This window comes from Triturus cristatus, chromosome 4_1 (genome assembly GCF_964204655.1).
Source record: "Triturus cristatus chromosome 4_1, aTriCri1.1, whole genome shotgun sequence".
NCBI classification, from domain to species: domain Eukaryota; kingdom Metazoa; phylum Chordata; class Amphibia; order Caudata; family Salamandridae; genus Triturus; species Triturus cristatus.
The window spans coordinates 639127590-639145902 of record NC_140585.1 but is presented as its reverse complement, the minus strand read 5'-3'; positions in this window follow the sequence as shown (position 1 = coordinate 639145902).

Genomic DNA, 18313 nt, shown 5'->3' with positions numbered 1-18313 from the left:
GCACCCCTCAACAAAAGACCAGGAAAGAAACACGCCAAGAAAGCGAGCTGGTTTACTCCTGCCCTCCACAAATTCAGACGCACCTGCAGTTGACTCAAAAAGAAATGGAGAAACAACAAAACCCCAGAAACCCATGCTGCCTTCAAATCCGCCATCAACGCACACCACGTCCTCCTCAAAACCACAAAGAAAACAGCCCTACAAGACAGAATCAAGCCATCAAGCCCAACGCACACAACTGCAAAGAACTCTTCGCCATCGTCAAGGAGTTTGCGAGGCCCAAAAGCAAGACCACAGCCTTCCTCACTCTTAAGACCTCTGCAACAAACTCGGCAACTTCTTCCACCACAGGATCAGGCAGATCTACAACAGCTTCAACGCCCTAGACCCTGCCACTTCACCTACCACCGCTGCGTGCAAACATGCCGCACCCCACAGACCGTGCTCTGCTGGACCCCACTCACAACAGAAGACACGCTCAAGACCATGAAGAGCATAGCACTTCTTGCCAACACCGATGACATCCTCTCCCTCCTTGACCAGGGCTAGACCGCAGTCCTCATTCTACTAAACCTAACGGCTGCCTTCGACACCGTCTCCTACTGCATCCTAATTACGAGACTCCAAGACGCCGCCATCCATGACAAAGCACTGGATTGGATACACTCCTGCTCTATCGGATGCACTCAGCGAGTTAGACTACCCCTGTTCCTCTCAGAACCTACAGAGATCAGCTGTGGAGTGCACAAGGGTTACTCCCTGCGCCCCACCCTCTTCAACATCTACATGGCCCCCCTCATAGCCATCATCAGAAGCCAAGGACTCAGCATTGTCTCCTACACTAACAACACCCAGCTGATCCTCTCCCTCACCAACAATCACAATAAACCACCAAATCAACACAGTTTCCGCAGCCTACTTCCACCCGCTTCGAATGACATTCAGATGGATGTCCACAGAAGGCAGGAAAACAGTCAGCCACACACTCATCACCAGCAGACTTGACTACGGAAAGCGCCCTATGCCGGCATCACCGAGAAACAGCTCAAGAAACAACAGAATGTCCAAAACACCGCGGCCACACTGGCCCTTGATATTCTCCACCGCAGCCACATTATGCAACACCTCCAACAACTCCACTGGCTCCCAGTCAACAAGAGAATCCCCTTCAAGCTCCTCACACATGCCTACAAAGCTCCCCATGGCGAAGTATCAGCATACCTGAACCACCGACTTGCATTCCATGTGCCCTCAGACAACTCCGTTCCATCCAGCTTGCCCTAGGTTCGTCCCTAGTATCCACAAGACCAGAACCGGAGGAAGATTCTTCTCCTACCTCGCCGCAAAGACCTGGAACACACTGCCCCTCCACCTCAGGCAATCCGCGTTGCTGACCCAATTCATGAAGGACCTCAAGACATGGCTCCTCAAATTGTCCTACCCCCAGAGAGACCACCAGCCCCCCAATCACCTTTAGACCTTCACAGGAGATTAGCCAAACTACATAAGCCCTTGCTTGATTGATTTATTTATTGATTGATTGATTGACTAATGTGAAGGACAGCAGACACCCGTGTCTGCATTACCAAATGGGAATAAATAAAAAAAATCTCATATCTTCTTAATTGACAGCTGCTAATTTTAAAAACATGAAATGCTTCCCGTTAGGGATCATATTTGGAGAGCAAACACTGATCCTATGGGCTACTGTCTGCTCCCCCGAGGCTGCTGACAAAATTGCCAAAGGGGAACCTGTCCCATAAGACAGATTTTCTTTTGCAAATCAATTGCCTACTCAAAATGGGTGTCAATAGCTGATTGGTGGTTTGTGTCTCCAATTGCAGTAGCAATTTTGAATCCCTAATATAATCGGGAAAACTCATCCTGATCTCTCCTATTTGTGATTTGTAATGGATCACAAACTTTCTTTTACAAGTGGTTCCAAATTCTATGTATTGTGAAATACTGAATTTGTGACCAAAAAACACCTTTGTAGATGAGGTTGTCACCCATGCTTCAGGAAATAATAATATTGGGGCTGACTGGCAAGAACAATTTTTAGATCCCCCAGCACACGCTAATGTCAACAAACATAATCATATTCATGTGAAGTACATAAATGACATAATCTCATCAATTCTCGATTTTCTTGTGTTTAGTTTATTCTTGAAGTTCTGATCTTTAGCCAACACGTATTTCTTCCCCAAAAGGAATGCAACCGTGATTTGCTCAGGGCTGTTTTTTTAGTAGGTTGTATGTTTCTTTATGCCGGTTTTACTTCTGTCCCGGTGTCCCGTTAGTTTTATAAATTGGGTAAAGTTCCCAAGAAGTTTCAGACAACACACTTAGTGTTGTCTCCATTTGTTATTATGTCCTTTTTCTGGATTCAGGATATTTGCTTTCTGGCATCCAGTAGTCCAAGCGAGTGCGCTCTGGTGTTTACCGAACACCAGAGCGCACTTGCTTGGACTATTTTATGCAACGATTTATAAAACTAATTGATGAGATTATGTCATTTATGCACTTCACATGAATTTATTATGTTTGTTTACATTAGCATGTGCTGGGGGACCTAAAAATCGCAAATTGTGTTTGACTTCGGTCATCCAACTGGGGAGTGGGTGAACTCCCTACCTCAAAGCACCGGAGTACAACAATATGTATGTGTACGTTCCTTAGAGCGCTGTAGACCTTCTACAAAGTTCACCCTCTTTAGAGTTTCTGCCTGGCAAGAAACAAGAACATTATTGACAAGTGCTCCGCCTCCACCTGAATGTTTTTCCTACTTTTTGGAAATCACCAACTTTTCCAAGATTATGACTGAAATGTTGCATTTAGAGCAGCTTTCCAGGGAATATCCTGGGGAGGTTATGTGGCCTTTACAGTGGGATTCTACTCCCACTGTGTAGTTCTTTATTGTACAGATGACCACACAGAAGTGATAGAAACCCCCTTTGCACATACACTTTCATTTTTTTTTCAATGGGAAAATATTTTTTGCTGTGGAGAAAGGCCTTTCCCTAAAATCCCTGCAGATCGGAGAGTGATCCACTTGCTTTTACTGTAGCAATTTCTGCCAGTCCTGTGTGAGTAAATTGCTGACCCTTTTCACAGAGGAAAGATGATTGGTTAGAACTTGGGTAGGCCTTAAAGGTACACTTTGGATGCCCATTTTTTCCACCCCTTGTGTGAGATTTACAGCTCTGGAGTTCTCTGCACTCATGGCAAAAGTCCTCTGACCACAGGAAGAGGTATACGCCAGCCAGGAATCTCTTTGTGAATTCCAAAGGTAAATTTGGTGGCAAACATATTTATGCCATCACATTTACTTTTGTGGATTGGCCCTATTCTCTTCTAAATTGCATAATACATACGTCTCCTTTATCAGTGTTGAGTTATAGTACAGTCGACAATTTCTGCTGCTACCTCTGGTATAACCTTCATTGTCACTTGTACTTGCCCACTCCAAGAGGGTCTGTATATAAGAAATGAAGTATATGTAGTTGTGGCAATAGCGTTCAAACACCAGTGCTCTGAAAAGCAATCACTGGTTGAGACAATCAATCGGAGCCATGCCCTAGAACTGTAACAAGAAACAATGGTAAAGCTCATGCAATTCATAAAGCAATTTTGTTTCAGAAGGAGTGACTGTTCAGGTCACCTATAAAGAAAGCATAATTATTTGCAACTATTATTGAACACTTTTATGCATTGAGGCACCCGTGCATGATCTTTAACTTGTTGGAAGGAAAAATGTGTGTCCTTATGTTGGTCTCCTACTCTTGCTAGCTCTCCTGCCTTTAGTCATTTTAATAATCTCTTCAGTGAGAGTGGACTAAATGTTTGGCATTCTGATCTGTCTATATCAGCCTGTTCCAAACCTTAAACTGGCACACTCATCTTGGCAGTTCTTTTGTGTTGGTGTTGCACACTTTTAGGTACTAGTCATGCAGATTTAAAATTGATAGCTAGGTGTACTACTCAGTCTGTATCTCAGTGACCTTAAGTGTCAATCATAATAATAATGTCTTTATTGTATATGGTTATTAAAAAACATTTTACAAAATAAGTTGATAAAATTCATATTTCATGAAATCGAATCCAATTTATATGAATAGGTAGTGCGTACAAATTTAAGATTAGAGTTTAAATATTAAAAGATTAATACATTCATCTTGGTCTGGTTAACTTTAGGTTGCATAATTCTTTCTTTTCAACAGGCTATGAGAGTCCCCAGTACACTTGTTTCTTCCATTTTGTTATCTACCATAGTTACAAACTTCACTAACTTTCAGTTCAGCTGCGGGTCGTTGGTGCTGAAGCACGCTATCACTGCTTGCCATCATGTCCGGATCCTGCAGATGTTAAATTCTGATTTAAATAATCTGGTCCTTTCTTTCTTTAGATGCAAACAGGTGGAGATAAAGTGGACCATGCTCTCCGTTCCATTTCTGCATAGACGACAGTTAGTTGAAACTTACCCCCTCTGCAATGGTGGAAGGTGCAGGATTGATGGCAACTTTCCTAGTCGATGTTTGAGAATTTTTTCTTTTATGCACCTTACATACCCCAGGCTTAAGTAAGTTTGAGGGCTGAGCGTTTTATAGCTATTGATAGTCTTTCCATGTGTGGCTCCGTTTTGCAAATGCGACTTTATCGGCAATTAGCGAAAGGGTCCCGATTGCCCTTCGTACTACTTTCTTAAAAAGTATTTGTGAGGTTGTGTCTTCCAAATCTGGGAGAGCCCTGTAGTTGCTAGGTTACCTCTTAAATAGTTCCAGGCCTGCCATTGTGAGCTAAGCTGTATCTTCTTCCATAATATATGGTTTAGGGTGTCTCCGAGGGCATCCCTAATTTTGTGCCAGCTCGTTAGGTAAGCCCCTTGTCTTGCATACTGTTGATTGGTGATCCCAAATTCCAGTCAGATCTGAGCCGATGCATAACAAGGTATGTTAAAAAGGATCCTGTAGCCTCTGATGACGGTGCTGTTGAGAGTCTTTGAGTCCCTCCCTCTCACAGCAACACTTCCAAATGAGATGGTCAATAGAACTTTTGCTTGAGCATCCTTAAGTAAAGGAGAGAGCACGGGACCTGTCAGCTTAGTTTTTAGAAGTTTCAGAGATGTTGCTAGGCTCAAGCATCTCCTTCTAATTGTCTCAAGCTGAGTGGAAAATTGCCCACCGATGTCAATGATTATGCCTAGATATTTATGTGTCAATCAAACAATCAGTGATATAATGTTATATGGTGCTGAGGACCAGAATAGGAAACAGAGCACTGATTTTAGCAGACATAAACGTACACACATAAATGCATGTACAGAGCCTTAATGAATGGAAGGAGATTGCCAGAAGCATCCTCAATGACCAGTAAACAATGTATCCCTTCCTCTCTTTCAATGCTTTGTGGAGGAAACAATAGATGTTTCTGAGCTGATCTCAATGTTCTCGTAGAACAGAAAAGCAAGAAGCATTGCTTGAGATATTCAGACTTGTTACCAAAGAGGAACATTTGGCTTATAGTGAGAGCATAATATTGAATTTGGGCAGCTACTGGCAACCAGTGAATCTTTCACAAATTAAAAACAGGTTTAGCTCCAGAATTCTGAAGCACCTGCAGCTTATGTAAGTTAGATTTATATGATACTGTTATTAGAGCAGTTTTTAAAGTCAATTTTTGTTCCTATCACTGCAGACTCCCCTATTCTTAGTGAATAAACTATGGGATTTAATGTGGCATAAGATCATGACGTGCTCATTAGCAGTTTGGATAAGCTCATTCACCAGGCCAGCAGTGGTTAGGATTTCATCAAAGATTACTCCTACTGACTTAACTTTAGTATTTTAATTTATCTTTAACTTGAATTTCAACCTCACTGACTTAAAAGAAATAATGTCCAGAGCTTGTATGGGCTGGACAGTAGTTACAATAGAGGGGGAAGTCAGCAAGCCTGCAGTACCCTACTTTGACAGTGGTGGTCTTGTATGATTCCTGAGTGACTATGATGTTAGATGTTATGTCCTGACAGGAAACAATCTATCCATTGCAAGCAATTACCTGGCTATTTGAGAATACCATCAAACTGACTATGGCGTTTTTGTTAATGTCCTGTCACAGGTCAGGGTGGACGGGTTTGTGAAATAATATTTAACAGCACATTTAGTGAACCTTCTTGCCTTAGGATATGTTCTACGGTAAACGTTTCAGAAACCTTTATGGAAATACATGTGGTGCTTTTTATTTTATCATTTAGTCCCCTCTGTTGTGTCCCCAAGAAAGTACAAATGTTGCTGCCAGTCACTGACTCGTTTTTAAAAGTGTCATGGAGAAAAATATATATTTTTGCCTTTATGCAGCGACGGCCCGTATAGGGCGTGTTAACGGGGCGGTGACGTGGGGCAGAGGAGGGGCAGGGTGGGGGGTTGCAAAATGCGGCATACGGCCGATTGGAGGTAAGTTACAGAAAAAAAAAAAAAACGAATTTCGTTGCGTGCGCAGCATCGCCAAATGCGATGTAGCACGCGCAACAAAATTTGTTTTCTTTATTTTTTTCGTAACTTACCTGCAATCGGCCGTATGACGCATTTTGCAACCCCCCACCCTGCCCCTCCTCTGCCCCATGTCACCGCCCCGGTAACTCACCCTATACGGGCCGTCGCTGCCTTTATGGCCTTCATTACGAGCTGCTGCGAGCATTATTCTCAGGCAAGTACACAGTTTTCTGCAACTACAAGTTTTTGTGTTTCACCCTCTCCACAGTTATGTCTACAAAATCCAGATGTGACAATTCCGGGCCTGAGAAACAAGGCCTGGCTTTGTTGCTGCAGGGGCTGCGAGTAGTAGTACAACCTAGCTGCTGACTGGCCCCTATGGGTGGATCCAAACAATTATTCCCCATTCCAGGGAACAAAACTGGGTCTAGCCAGAATTTGGTGTCGGCATACTAGCTGGAACCAGAGATTCCAGCGCCCAAGTATCCCTGCGCCAAATTCTGGATGACTCATGATGAGGGTGATAGAGCGCCATGTTATTCTGAAAGTTTGTAGGGGTGCATCATAATCGCTGTTAGTCTGCACCCATATATGTTAACCGACTTATAGTAATGTGTGGCTTAGAAATGTATCACTCAAATCTGCTTATAATAGTATGATTAGAAATGTAACCATGCCTTTCACGAAGAGCAATGTTGTAGTTACTGCAAATGTATTTTAGTCAACGCATAATGATTGTTTTTCATGTAATGCGATGCATTAGGTTTAAACGTGCACCATATTAAAGTCTGCACATGTAGTTTGCTTATTCATATATAAGGAGTAATGAAGTTAATGCTTATAATGTGATTTTAGAAGTGTGGGTTTAAATTGTGCAAAGGCCGAATCGCATATACGTTTAAAGCGAAAGGCCTGCCCATTTCTTATTTCAGCTAAATATTGTAGGCCGAAAATGATTTCCCTTGGTAAGGCTTGGGTTTCGTGATGCTAGAAAATCTCATAGAAGTGGAAAGTTTCTCGTTCTCATGTTTCTGTTGCAGGTGCAAGGACACTTAGCTCGTTAGAGAGACTAACCCTTTGTTTTAGGAGTTAGGATGGTATGAGAAGTCAATATAGGAGTACACCGGAATTTAGGGATGATGCTTTCGGCAGAGAAGGTGCCTTGGACCCAATGTCAAGATAACCGTCATTGGATGGGATACAAGTTTCACTGGAAAAGTACTGGAAGAAGACCTGGCTGAAGAGGTGTGCCAGAGGGTGTGTTCTATGTTTTGGGGATTTTGAATTAGAGACAGTGCCCCGTGGGTTGGGCAGTTGAGGCTTAGGTGGGAAGCTAGAAGGAGCATCTTAGAGGGAGCTCTGACTAAGTGAGTGTACTTCTTCTAAGGAAGTCTTCACTTCTGACACCTCTTTACTCTCTTGCCTGGGAGGGAAAATGCTAAGTAGGGATATCACCTTAGAGATAGAGAAGGAATATAACATTGAACCAAATGACAGCAACTCATAACCTCCTGTATATTTTTACACATATTTTAAAAAGTAGTTTTAACTGGAAAGTGCTAACTATTGTTTTAACATTTCAATCTGATGGTTTTAAAGTGTAAAGACCTACGCATACTGTAAATTTGAAGTGAAACTAATTATGTTCAAGTAAAAAATAAACAACCTAATCAGAGACTGTGACCATAGAAACCTGGATCTGCTACAAGAGACTTAATTCTATTTGATCCGGAACGAAGGAAAAAATTTACAGACGGCCTCAGCATCTCACAGGAATGAAATATTGATGTGACAACACTGTCTGTTTTATCTAGCTATGCATAGATTGTTTGCACTATTTTATCATGCCATTTCTTTTTCTTTTATGCAATGGTTTTTATTAACTAAGCATGTAATAAATATTACTTACTTACTTACCTTAGAGATAGAGTAGGGATAGACTAACTGATTTTCTTTTAGGCTAATGACTTCTAATGTAGAGACTGGAGTAATTATCACTTTCTTGATGTTATTGGAACTGATTTTTCTTCTTATTCTGAGTCGGATGAAACTCCTGCGTAGAATCTCATTTGTATTAGTGCCCATTTATTTTCTTCACCTTGTATTGAGGTGCTTGTATGTGCAGTTATTCTTGGTTGTAATAAATTCCTAAAATTTGAGATTTGGAGTCAGTGGTCCTTTTAGAGATTAAATTCAATTATTGATTATGTGTTAAAATTTGACTCTACACTATTTAGCAGATTAAAAGATCCTGGCGACCGGAGAGGATTTTTGTTGATAGTAAGGTAGATAAGAATCCGGCGTCATCAGTTGGTAGCAGAGTAGGATGGTTATCTCTGATAGTGAGGGGAGATCTAGATCAAAATAAGAGATTCTAGAGGCCCATAGAATTCGAGTGATGGTGACTCATCAGACGGTGAGCGTGGACGACGGCAGTTGATGGAGATTGATGGAGAATAGCGGTGCGGCGGAAAGCAGCAGTTCGTGAGAGAGTGAGTATGAACAGGGTGATGTGTTTTGTAGATTGCGGTGTTGATTTGATTGTGTGAGGTCTTGCGGAGTTGGTATGAGAGTTGAGTGATTGTGAGATCAGGCTGTGAGTGCGCACAGCCTGGGCATCTTAGACTCGGCGAGTAGTCTGAGAAGTTGTGGTGTAGAAGACAGCCACGGTAGATTTTGTTGACGATTGAAAGGGAATCGTGAGACGTCACCAGACCGAGATACGGGGAGCGAATGTGTGAGTGCGTGAGTAACCGACGCTGGTCGTGGGCTGTTGTATGGGGAAAATTGAATGTTTGAAGCTTATCAGTTGAGGCAATTGTCCGGTCGTTTCTCGGACAGACAGTTGCCAAGTTTGAGGTCAACAATTTCGAGAGACTGTCGGAGGCAGTCAGAGAAGTGATTGTCCGGTCGTTTCGTGGACAGTTAATTACTTCAGAGTGTGAATGGGATGAATGCAAGGGTGAGACTCGAATTGTGAAGGAGGGGAACTGCTGCGAGCGGAGGAAGTGTGACATCAGAAGGTGTCGCGCTGCGATAGGTCAGTTGGTGTGTTGTGCTGCTATTGGTGGATTGACATCAGGAAATAAACAAAAACATTGTGCGCAATCAAAAAATGTGCTCATCATAAAATGTTTTAAGGTTTTCTGAGAATTAAGTAGAGGTGATGAACATGTGGTTACTCGAGGGGGAGAAGAAGCCCCTCCCGAGGATACTCCAGCGCATTACATGGCAAAGAATGTGGGATTGCAAACTATAATTTGGTTTGAAAATTGGCTCATGGTGAGGGAGAACTGACTTTCCCATGATATGGTACCTTCAGGTTGGATGTGTTGTATCAGTTGAAATCTGTGATCTCTTTGTTGCGACCTCTGCCTAGACCAACTCAGTTTGAGGCATTACATGCATGGTTCAGAGCAGCGTATGACAGGAAAAGAGACAGAAGTCAAGAAAGAGTGAAGAAGTCAATCAGGGCATTCCAGGATGCGAGATGGGATGCGCTAGAGAAGAGGTGGAGAGTGGAAACAATTGAGGGGGATAGATTGTACCCGCTACTAGAGAAAACAGACAGTGCGAAGGCAAAGAGCGTAGATAAGGAGGATAGTGATACGGATGACAGCTTGGTAGAGAGGTTGTTGTCGGAAAGACCGCCTCCGTTCAATCCAGATTCCTATGAAGGAAAGTCGGCTCCAGCAGAAGGGACTAGTGGATTACAGACTCAGTCAGAGGTGAGAGTAGTAGGGAACATCTCGACAGGAACGGAAGACATGAGAATTCAGTCTGTAGCGAGTACAGAAGATGGGAGAGGTGTGAGGTTACCGGATGCTTTAAAAGTACCGGTTACCATTGGACCCATTGTTTCAGTTTACGACCCAGACCAAGAGAGAGTTGGTAGTCTAGCACAGTCAGCTGCTGGATCAAGGAGTGTGGTTGAGGGAAATGGGACAGCGAGCGGGATGGAGCAGACTCTGAGACCTATAGAATGGAGTATGCCATTGCCAGCCACCGCAGACTCCTCTAGGGGACAGGTGGATGTGAGACCGATAAGACCAAGATCTTTGGCCGAGTCAAGATCAGATCTGAGAATGTGGGTACCACCTGTGAGAAATCAGTGTGAGAGAACTGTAGAGAGTGAGGAGCAAGGTAATTCAGGAAACCGAGCAGTCTCTAGGAACATGACAGAAGAGAGTAGACCTCGAGAACAGAACTGCAAGTACGACAAACGGAATGGTGCAGCTTGTCGACAAATATTGAAAGGCGCCCTGAGAGGGAGGATGTTAGATGTAGTGAGATTGAAAGCAGAAGTAGACGAAATAATAAATGGACATTTGCCTCTTGAAAGGATATTCATGTATGAACAAGATGAGTTACTTTTTGTAGCGAAGGATGTGACTCGCAAGGCAAGAACTGCACATGAGAAACTGACAGAGTTGGCCAAGAAGTATGAGGTGGATTTGTCTAAAACGAAGTCATTACAGAGAAACCAAAGGTTGCAGTATGGTGACCAAGAACTGGAAGAGAAAAGGGTCATGGGGCTGAGAACCCATATCAGAGATTTGATTATAGCGATGCATGCATGATTGATAAATGGGAGGAAAGATGGTCCAAGAAGAAGAGTTCCAAAAAGATAGTAGGAGAGACGCCACCTCCAGGTGGAGGGAAGGTAGGCATAGGGAATTTCCCTTTACGAGAGGTACATAATGGAGGGTACGTGCATGTGCCTTGGACTAGGGGTGATTTGGCTGCATTTACGAACAATTTCCCTCGGCTGAGTGAGAAGCCTGTAGAATGGTACAAAAAGGTTGATCGCTTTGTCAAGATTTCAAAAGTGTTGGGGATTGATTTGAACACGTTGTTTGACATCGTGGTTCCAGGGGACTAATGGTCTGCACGTAAAATTGCTGTTGAATGGCCGACTTCAGAACCAGAAAAGAATCCTATCACCAATGGCCCTTCACCCTTAGTTATGAAAAAGTTTGAGCAGGTGATCACGTGGTTAAAATCGAAAATTTTGCCTCAGGATATTGATTGGGTTAAGATAGATCGAACAGTCCAAGAACCAAAAGAGACGGTGCACGAGTACTATGAACGCCTGTTGCAGGCCTTCAAACAGTACAGCGGATTAGATACCTTAGATTCAAAAGACATACAGCAACATCTGATTTGTTGGCAGAACAAGCCGGTGGATGAGATCTTGCGGTATGCCAGATACTGCAGTGATGAGATTGATTCGATGCACAGGAAGCTGAAAGACAAATTGATGCTTGTTCAGATGCAAATGGCTCAAGTTCAGCCTAGCCGAGGGACGTTAGGAAGAAGTCAGGGAAATAACCAAGGAGGAAATCAGAATATCCAAGGTCAGGGAAGACCAAAGCCAGTTGATCCTAAGACAGGAATGGATGTGGCGACATTGGAGAAGACCACTGCGTGTCATCTTTGTCACCAGGTTGTACATTGGAAACGCGAGTGTCCCTTGAATCCAATCAACCAAGTGCAGCAAGAAGTAGAGATAGTTCAGGTACCTGTACCTGAAGCAGTCCCTACAGTGACTAGACCAAGGTCGATGAAAGGGGGGACGTTCAGTCCGCAGGTACAAGTTCCCCAGCCACCTAGAGTTCAATATGTTCAGCAGGGAGCTCGGACTTATCAACAGATGCCCTTGTTCGAAGGGTATGTGGAGTTTAGCCCAGATCCATTAGCATGACGGTGCCTGAGAGGGGAGGAAGACTGCACACTTGGAGCAGTCTTGGAGGTAGACCAGAGGGGACCATTTGTAGAAGCAGATATTGATTGGTCACCCTATCACCTTTTTGGTTGACACTGGTGCTACCCGGTCTACTGTGAGATCCGCAGTAGTCCCTAACCTACCCCTCTCGGGACAATTGATCCAAGTTGTTGGAGTAGCAAACAAGAAAATGACCAGTCCATTGACAGAGCCAATTCCTGTGAGAATAGAAACTTTCCAAGATCGACACCAGTTTGTGGTGTGTGACTCAAGTCCAGTTTGCCTGTTAGGAAGAGATCTTTTGTGCCAAAAATTGCACCATCTATTGCACACCGAAAGGAGTTGAAGTACAGACAAAGTATGATGATGCAACCTTTAAAGTTGCAAATCAACACTTGTGCATAGAAATGTACCCAGCGCTGACAGTGGAGGAACTTCCACTTGACTTGAGGGATTCTGTGTCACATGAGGTGTGGGACTTCACCGGAGAAGAGATTGGGTTGATCAAAGGTGTAGAGCCAGTGAAGATTCAGGTCAAACAGAACATAGAATTCCCTAGGACACCCCAGTACAATCTGTCACCTGAGACTATTGTAGGGATCAAGCCTGTAATCGTGTCTATGATCAAGCAGGGAATTCTGAAGGAGATCATGGGTAGCCCATGAAATTCACCTATCATGGGATTACAGAAACTGAGTGGGAAATTCAGGATCGTGCCGGACCTGCGAAAGATCAACACGATAGTTGTTCCATGCTGTCCGGTGATACCGAATCCATCTGTGATTCTGTTTCAGATTCCATGTGAAGCTGAGGGGTTTACAGTGATTGATCTGTGTCAAGCATTCTTCTCAATCCCACTCCATGAGGAACGCCAATTTCTTTTTGCTTTCCGGCTGGAAAACTGTGTGTAAACATGGTGTCGTATACCCCAGGGGTACTCAGAGAGTCCTTCGATCTTTAATCAGATCTTGAAGAAGAATCTTGAGAGTCTTGTGTTGCCACAGCACTCTGTTCTGGTGCAATACATCGATGACTGACTCATTGCCTCAGAAACAGAAGACGCTTGCAGGATTGATACCATTGCTTTACTGAATCATTTGGCAGAGAATGGACACAAGGTGTTCCCAAACAAATTGCAGTACTGTCTGAGTGAAGTGCAGTACTTGGGTCACAGAATTGAGAAGAGCAAGAGGAAGGTGTCACCAGATCGCATTGAGGCAATTATGAACATGCCTGTGCCTACAACACAGGGAGAAGTCAGAATGTTCTTGGGGATGGTTGGCTACTGCCGTCAATGGATTCCCAACTTCTCATTTGAAGCAAAGCCCTTACAGAGGCTGACACACAAGGATGTGAGGGATCCGATACCATGGGACAATGACTGCTTAATGTCGTTTTTAAGGCTGAGAGAGGCTATGTGTCGCGCTCCAGCTTTGGGAATGCCTGATTACAACAAACCTTTCTCGTTATTCTGTTGCTAGAGAGAAGGTTGTGCATTGTCAGTTTTGACTCAGAATCATGGAGGTGTCCGTAGTCCAGTTGCCTACTTTTCAGCTACTTTAGATCCAGTAGCTTCTGCATTGCCCGGATGTCTAAAATCCGTTGCTGCAACAGGTGTCAGTATTGAAAGATGTGAGAGTATTGTCATGGGACATCCACTTACAGTTTACGTGCCACACTATGTTGAACTGTTGATGACAAGGACCAAAACACAGCACCTCACAAATAACTGATTAACACGCTATGAGCAAGTTATACTTGCCGTTGAAAATGTGACGTTGAAGAGGTGTTCTGTTTTGAATCCGGCCACATTGATGCCCATTCCAAATGTAGATGGTGAAGATTGTGAGGACCATGATTGTCTCGATGTGACTGAACTATGCACCAAGCTGAGACCAGACATTGTTGATGAACCGCTCCCTGATCCTGATGAAACTTTCTTTGTGGACGGTTCATGTTTGAGGGACAATGTTGGTCAATTAAGAGCAGCGTTTGCTGTATGTACCATCACTGGAGTTGTTGAAGCTGCTTGTTTAGAGGGAGTACAGTCCACACAAGTAGCTGAAATCATTGCTTTGACCCGTGCCTGTTTGGCTGCTGATCAGATTTGGATAACTATCTACACTGACAGTCTGTACGGGTTTGGTGTGGTTCATGTCTTCGCGCAGCTATGGTCACAGAGAGGTTTCATGACATCTTCAGGTTCGCCCATCAGAAATGGGGAATATGTGAGACAATTGTTGGAAGCATTACAGTGTCCCAAGAAAATTGCGGTTGTCAAATGTTCTGCTCATAGTAGAGGGATTGATTTTGTTTCATTGGGTAATAACTATGCCGATGAGGTTGCCCGTTTCTGTGCAGAACAAGAATGCATATTTACAGGAGGTTACACTGGAGAAAGCCAAGAAACCGAGCTCAGCATGATGCTAGCCATGGCAGACACTTGGGAGGAACTAAAACGATTGCAGGATGAGGTTACCGACCAAGAACGTGATGGCTGGATGAGATCAGGATGTGAGAAAGGAGATGTGGATGTGTGGGTCTCGAGTGATGGTCGAGCTGTGTTGCCGGAAAGTCTGTTGAGCCCAATGGCAAGATTGATACATGGTGCAGTACATCTTGGCAGGGATGCAATGGTGCGAGTGTTTAGACAGACGTGGTACAATCCAAAGTTTTGTGCAGTTGATGAAGCTGTATGTCAGAGGTGTGTCACGTGTCATCAGATGAATGCAGGAATGAAGACTGACGTAACTTTGAGTCACATTGGGAGGTCAGGAGGGCCTTTAAATAGAATGCAGTTGGATTTCATTGAGATGCCAAAGTGTAATGGGCTGAGATACATTTTAGTTGTGGTGTGTGTGATTTCAAGGTGGGTGGAGCCTTACCCAACACGTAGGTGTGACACACTCATTGTAGCTAAACTGTTGATGAGGGAGCGCATCCCGAGGTTTGGTTTTCCGACCACTGTGGAGTCGGATAGAGGGACACACTTCCACAGTGAGATCATGAAATTGCTCTGTGCTGCTTTGAATGTGGATCAGAGACTACATTGCAGCTACCGACCAGAGACTCCTGGGATTGTGGAGCAGGTTAATGGAACTTTGAAAGCACAGATGGCAAAAGTGTGCACTTCGACATCTCTGAAATGGCCTGATGCACTGCCCTTGGTTCTCATGAGCTTTAGGAGTGTTCCAGATAGGAGAACGGGGTTATCACCTCACAAGATCCTGATGGGGAGGGCAATGCGATCACCAGCGATACCTGCTACTTCTCTAATTAGCATCACTGATAACTTAATTCTCAACTACTGTAAGGGACTGGCTGACATAGTCTGTTCTGTGTCTCAGCAGGTACAAGCAGCAACTGTTCCAGCCACAAGTGACCTGTGCCACGACCTGTGCCTGGGAGATCGGGTGCTGGTTCGCAAACACGAGAGGAAGAGCTGCCTGGATGTTCGTTGGCGTGGCCCGTACCAGGTAATACTGGTCACGAACATGGCAGTGAAGTGTGGAGGGTTGCCGAACTGGATGCATGCCTCCCATACCCGCAGAGTTCCAGCACCCTTGGAAGAAACAGCCCTTCTCGTAAATGAAAATCCAGCTGAGGTGGCAGTCAAGCTGTGAGGGTTGCTGATGCAGTTGGTTGTGCAGTGGATCGAGCTGAACAGGGTAGTGTCAATCAGAGCCCCAAATTTGACTCGGACGGAGAAAGCATTGCTGTGGGTGGAGTAGAGCCAAATTCAGCCGAAGAAGGAAGTAGTGCACAGGGTACCCAGAGGGAGTGCAGAAGTGCCACAAGAGCAGAAGAGGTTTGGCCCGTGAGCCAGAGGCGGCTGAACCTGAGGTTGGCACCTGAAAGAGATCTTGCCCCAGTCTCTGAAAAGTCTGAATCTGAACAGAGTGACGAAGAGCAAGCTCGAGGTGGTCTGAGAAGATCTCGGAGAACAAGAGTGCCGTGTCAAAGATACGCCTCACCGGAGTGGACATACACTGCGACTGATGCCAGGAGTGGTGAGCTCGGGGAGGCTGAAGTTCTTGACATTGGTCAGTGAATTTCCGAACCTGAAGGTGGATGGTTTGCTGTTGGGTCTGGGAGTGGAGATCGAAGGAATACTGACTCTCACTATTCCGAATCCTCCACATCTAAGCAGAATTCGTGAACTCATTCTGGAGAAGCTGGTTTTTCCAACATTTGGGTAAGTGCCACCGCATCAGGAATTAGTGTGGCTTCGTCTTGAACTTTTGCAGCATGTTTTAGAGATTCTGGGAACTGATCTTATTTTGGACTGAAGGTGAACTTTGTTGTAAATAAAAGTCTATAAAGAAGATAACCTACGGCAGAGTGGAAGAAGAATAAACGTAGGGACTTTCCGTGAAAACGACGAAAGAGGGCTAGGGAAGTCGTTTTGTGGACTGTGTAAATAAGGAACTGAAGTTGCAAGGGGATTTTCCAGCTTTTGAAGTGATTGTTCGAACTGGTTAGCAAGAAACATCTGGAGGAGAAAAAAGGCTCTTTGTTTGCTGCTGAAACCAAGAACTTTGCGAGATCATGGATGCTGGAAATACTCATCGTAGATCCAAATTAGTAGTAGGTACACTTGTATGGTTAGTGATAGTTTCTATAATCGTAATAGTTGTAGCCTCATATATCGTTTCACATGAGCAGGAAGCAGAGGTACAGGGAACACCTACACCTACCAATTCTAGCCAAAAGGAGGTCACTGTAGGAGCTGAAAGAGCTTTACTAATCGAAGAAAGTCGTAGATTTCACATAGATTTGTCTAGAGGTGATTTGAAGCTTAATGTGTATGCGAGGCTGCTATATGAGTACGTGGATGCGATGGATGCAAAAGACTGTTACGTGTGTATGCAGTTACCTGCCTCAGTGGACGAGGGTATCAGATATCATCATCTTCCACTGGCGTATGGAATTTCTTGTAGCTTGTTGCTTAGTATCTTCTATGACAGAGGTCAGTTTGAATATTTATTTTCCAATTACGATGCAGTGCTTCCTGAAGTTCCAGCTTACAAGCATTTGAATAAGTATGATTATTAAAAGTCAGAAGACGGACTCCAGAAGTATTTTATACTGTCTTTGGAACTGGATACGGCTTATGCTCATCGGCATAATTTGACCTGTTCATTGTCAGATGTAGAGAAGAAATTTGCAGATCAGGTAGAAGATAGATATAGAAAACTAACACAAACACGAGATACAGGAGACAGTCCAGTAGATTGGACTGATGAAGAAAGATTACACCGATCTAAAGGGAGTTTCGGTCCTATTGCATTGAACAAGGAGCAGAGAGGGACGTTGTGTGTGAGACGTTATCAGACCTACTATGAAAATGTTCCGGTAGGACAGAGTACGTGTGATCATGTCTTCACCATGAAAGATTCTGCTAAAAACTTTCTGCAAGGCTCAGTGCAAGTGATTCCAACTGTTTATTATGTGTGTGGAAAGAATGCGTATGTCAGGTTGCCTGCGAATTGGTATGGTACATGCTATTTGGGAATTATCTTTCAGAAGATTTACCATGCAGAGGATTTGGAGATTTTGGAGAATGGACGGCATTCAAGAGCGAGGAGGGCTTCGAGTGCAGGAATTGTGATTGGAGACATCTTTGGAGCAATGATACCGAGTTTGGGTGTGGTGTTGAATGATGTGAAGATCAGAAGACTGGCGACTGTGGTTGATGAGTTGTCAATGAATACAGCGAAGTCATTGATACTCGTGGATGGAGAGATGTTATCGATAAGGATGATGGTTTTGCAGAACCGACTTGCTATAGACGTATTATTAGCAAAAGCGGGCGTAGTCTGTAAATTATTGAAGGTTTAGGAATGTTGTACGTATATTCCAGACAACAGCAAGGATCTGGAGAAATATATAGACAACATTACCACGATCCATCATGAGATAGAGGATTTGACCGAAGAGGGTGTGTGGGAAAAGATCGGTAAAGGATTTGGTTGTGTGGGAAGTTGGTTTGCCAATTTGGGGAGAGGGTTCCTTGGCTTTGTGCTAAAATCACTCATCATTGTTGTGTTTTATGTGGTTTGCTTGTGGGGATTCATCAGAGCTTATAAGTGGTACA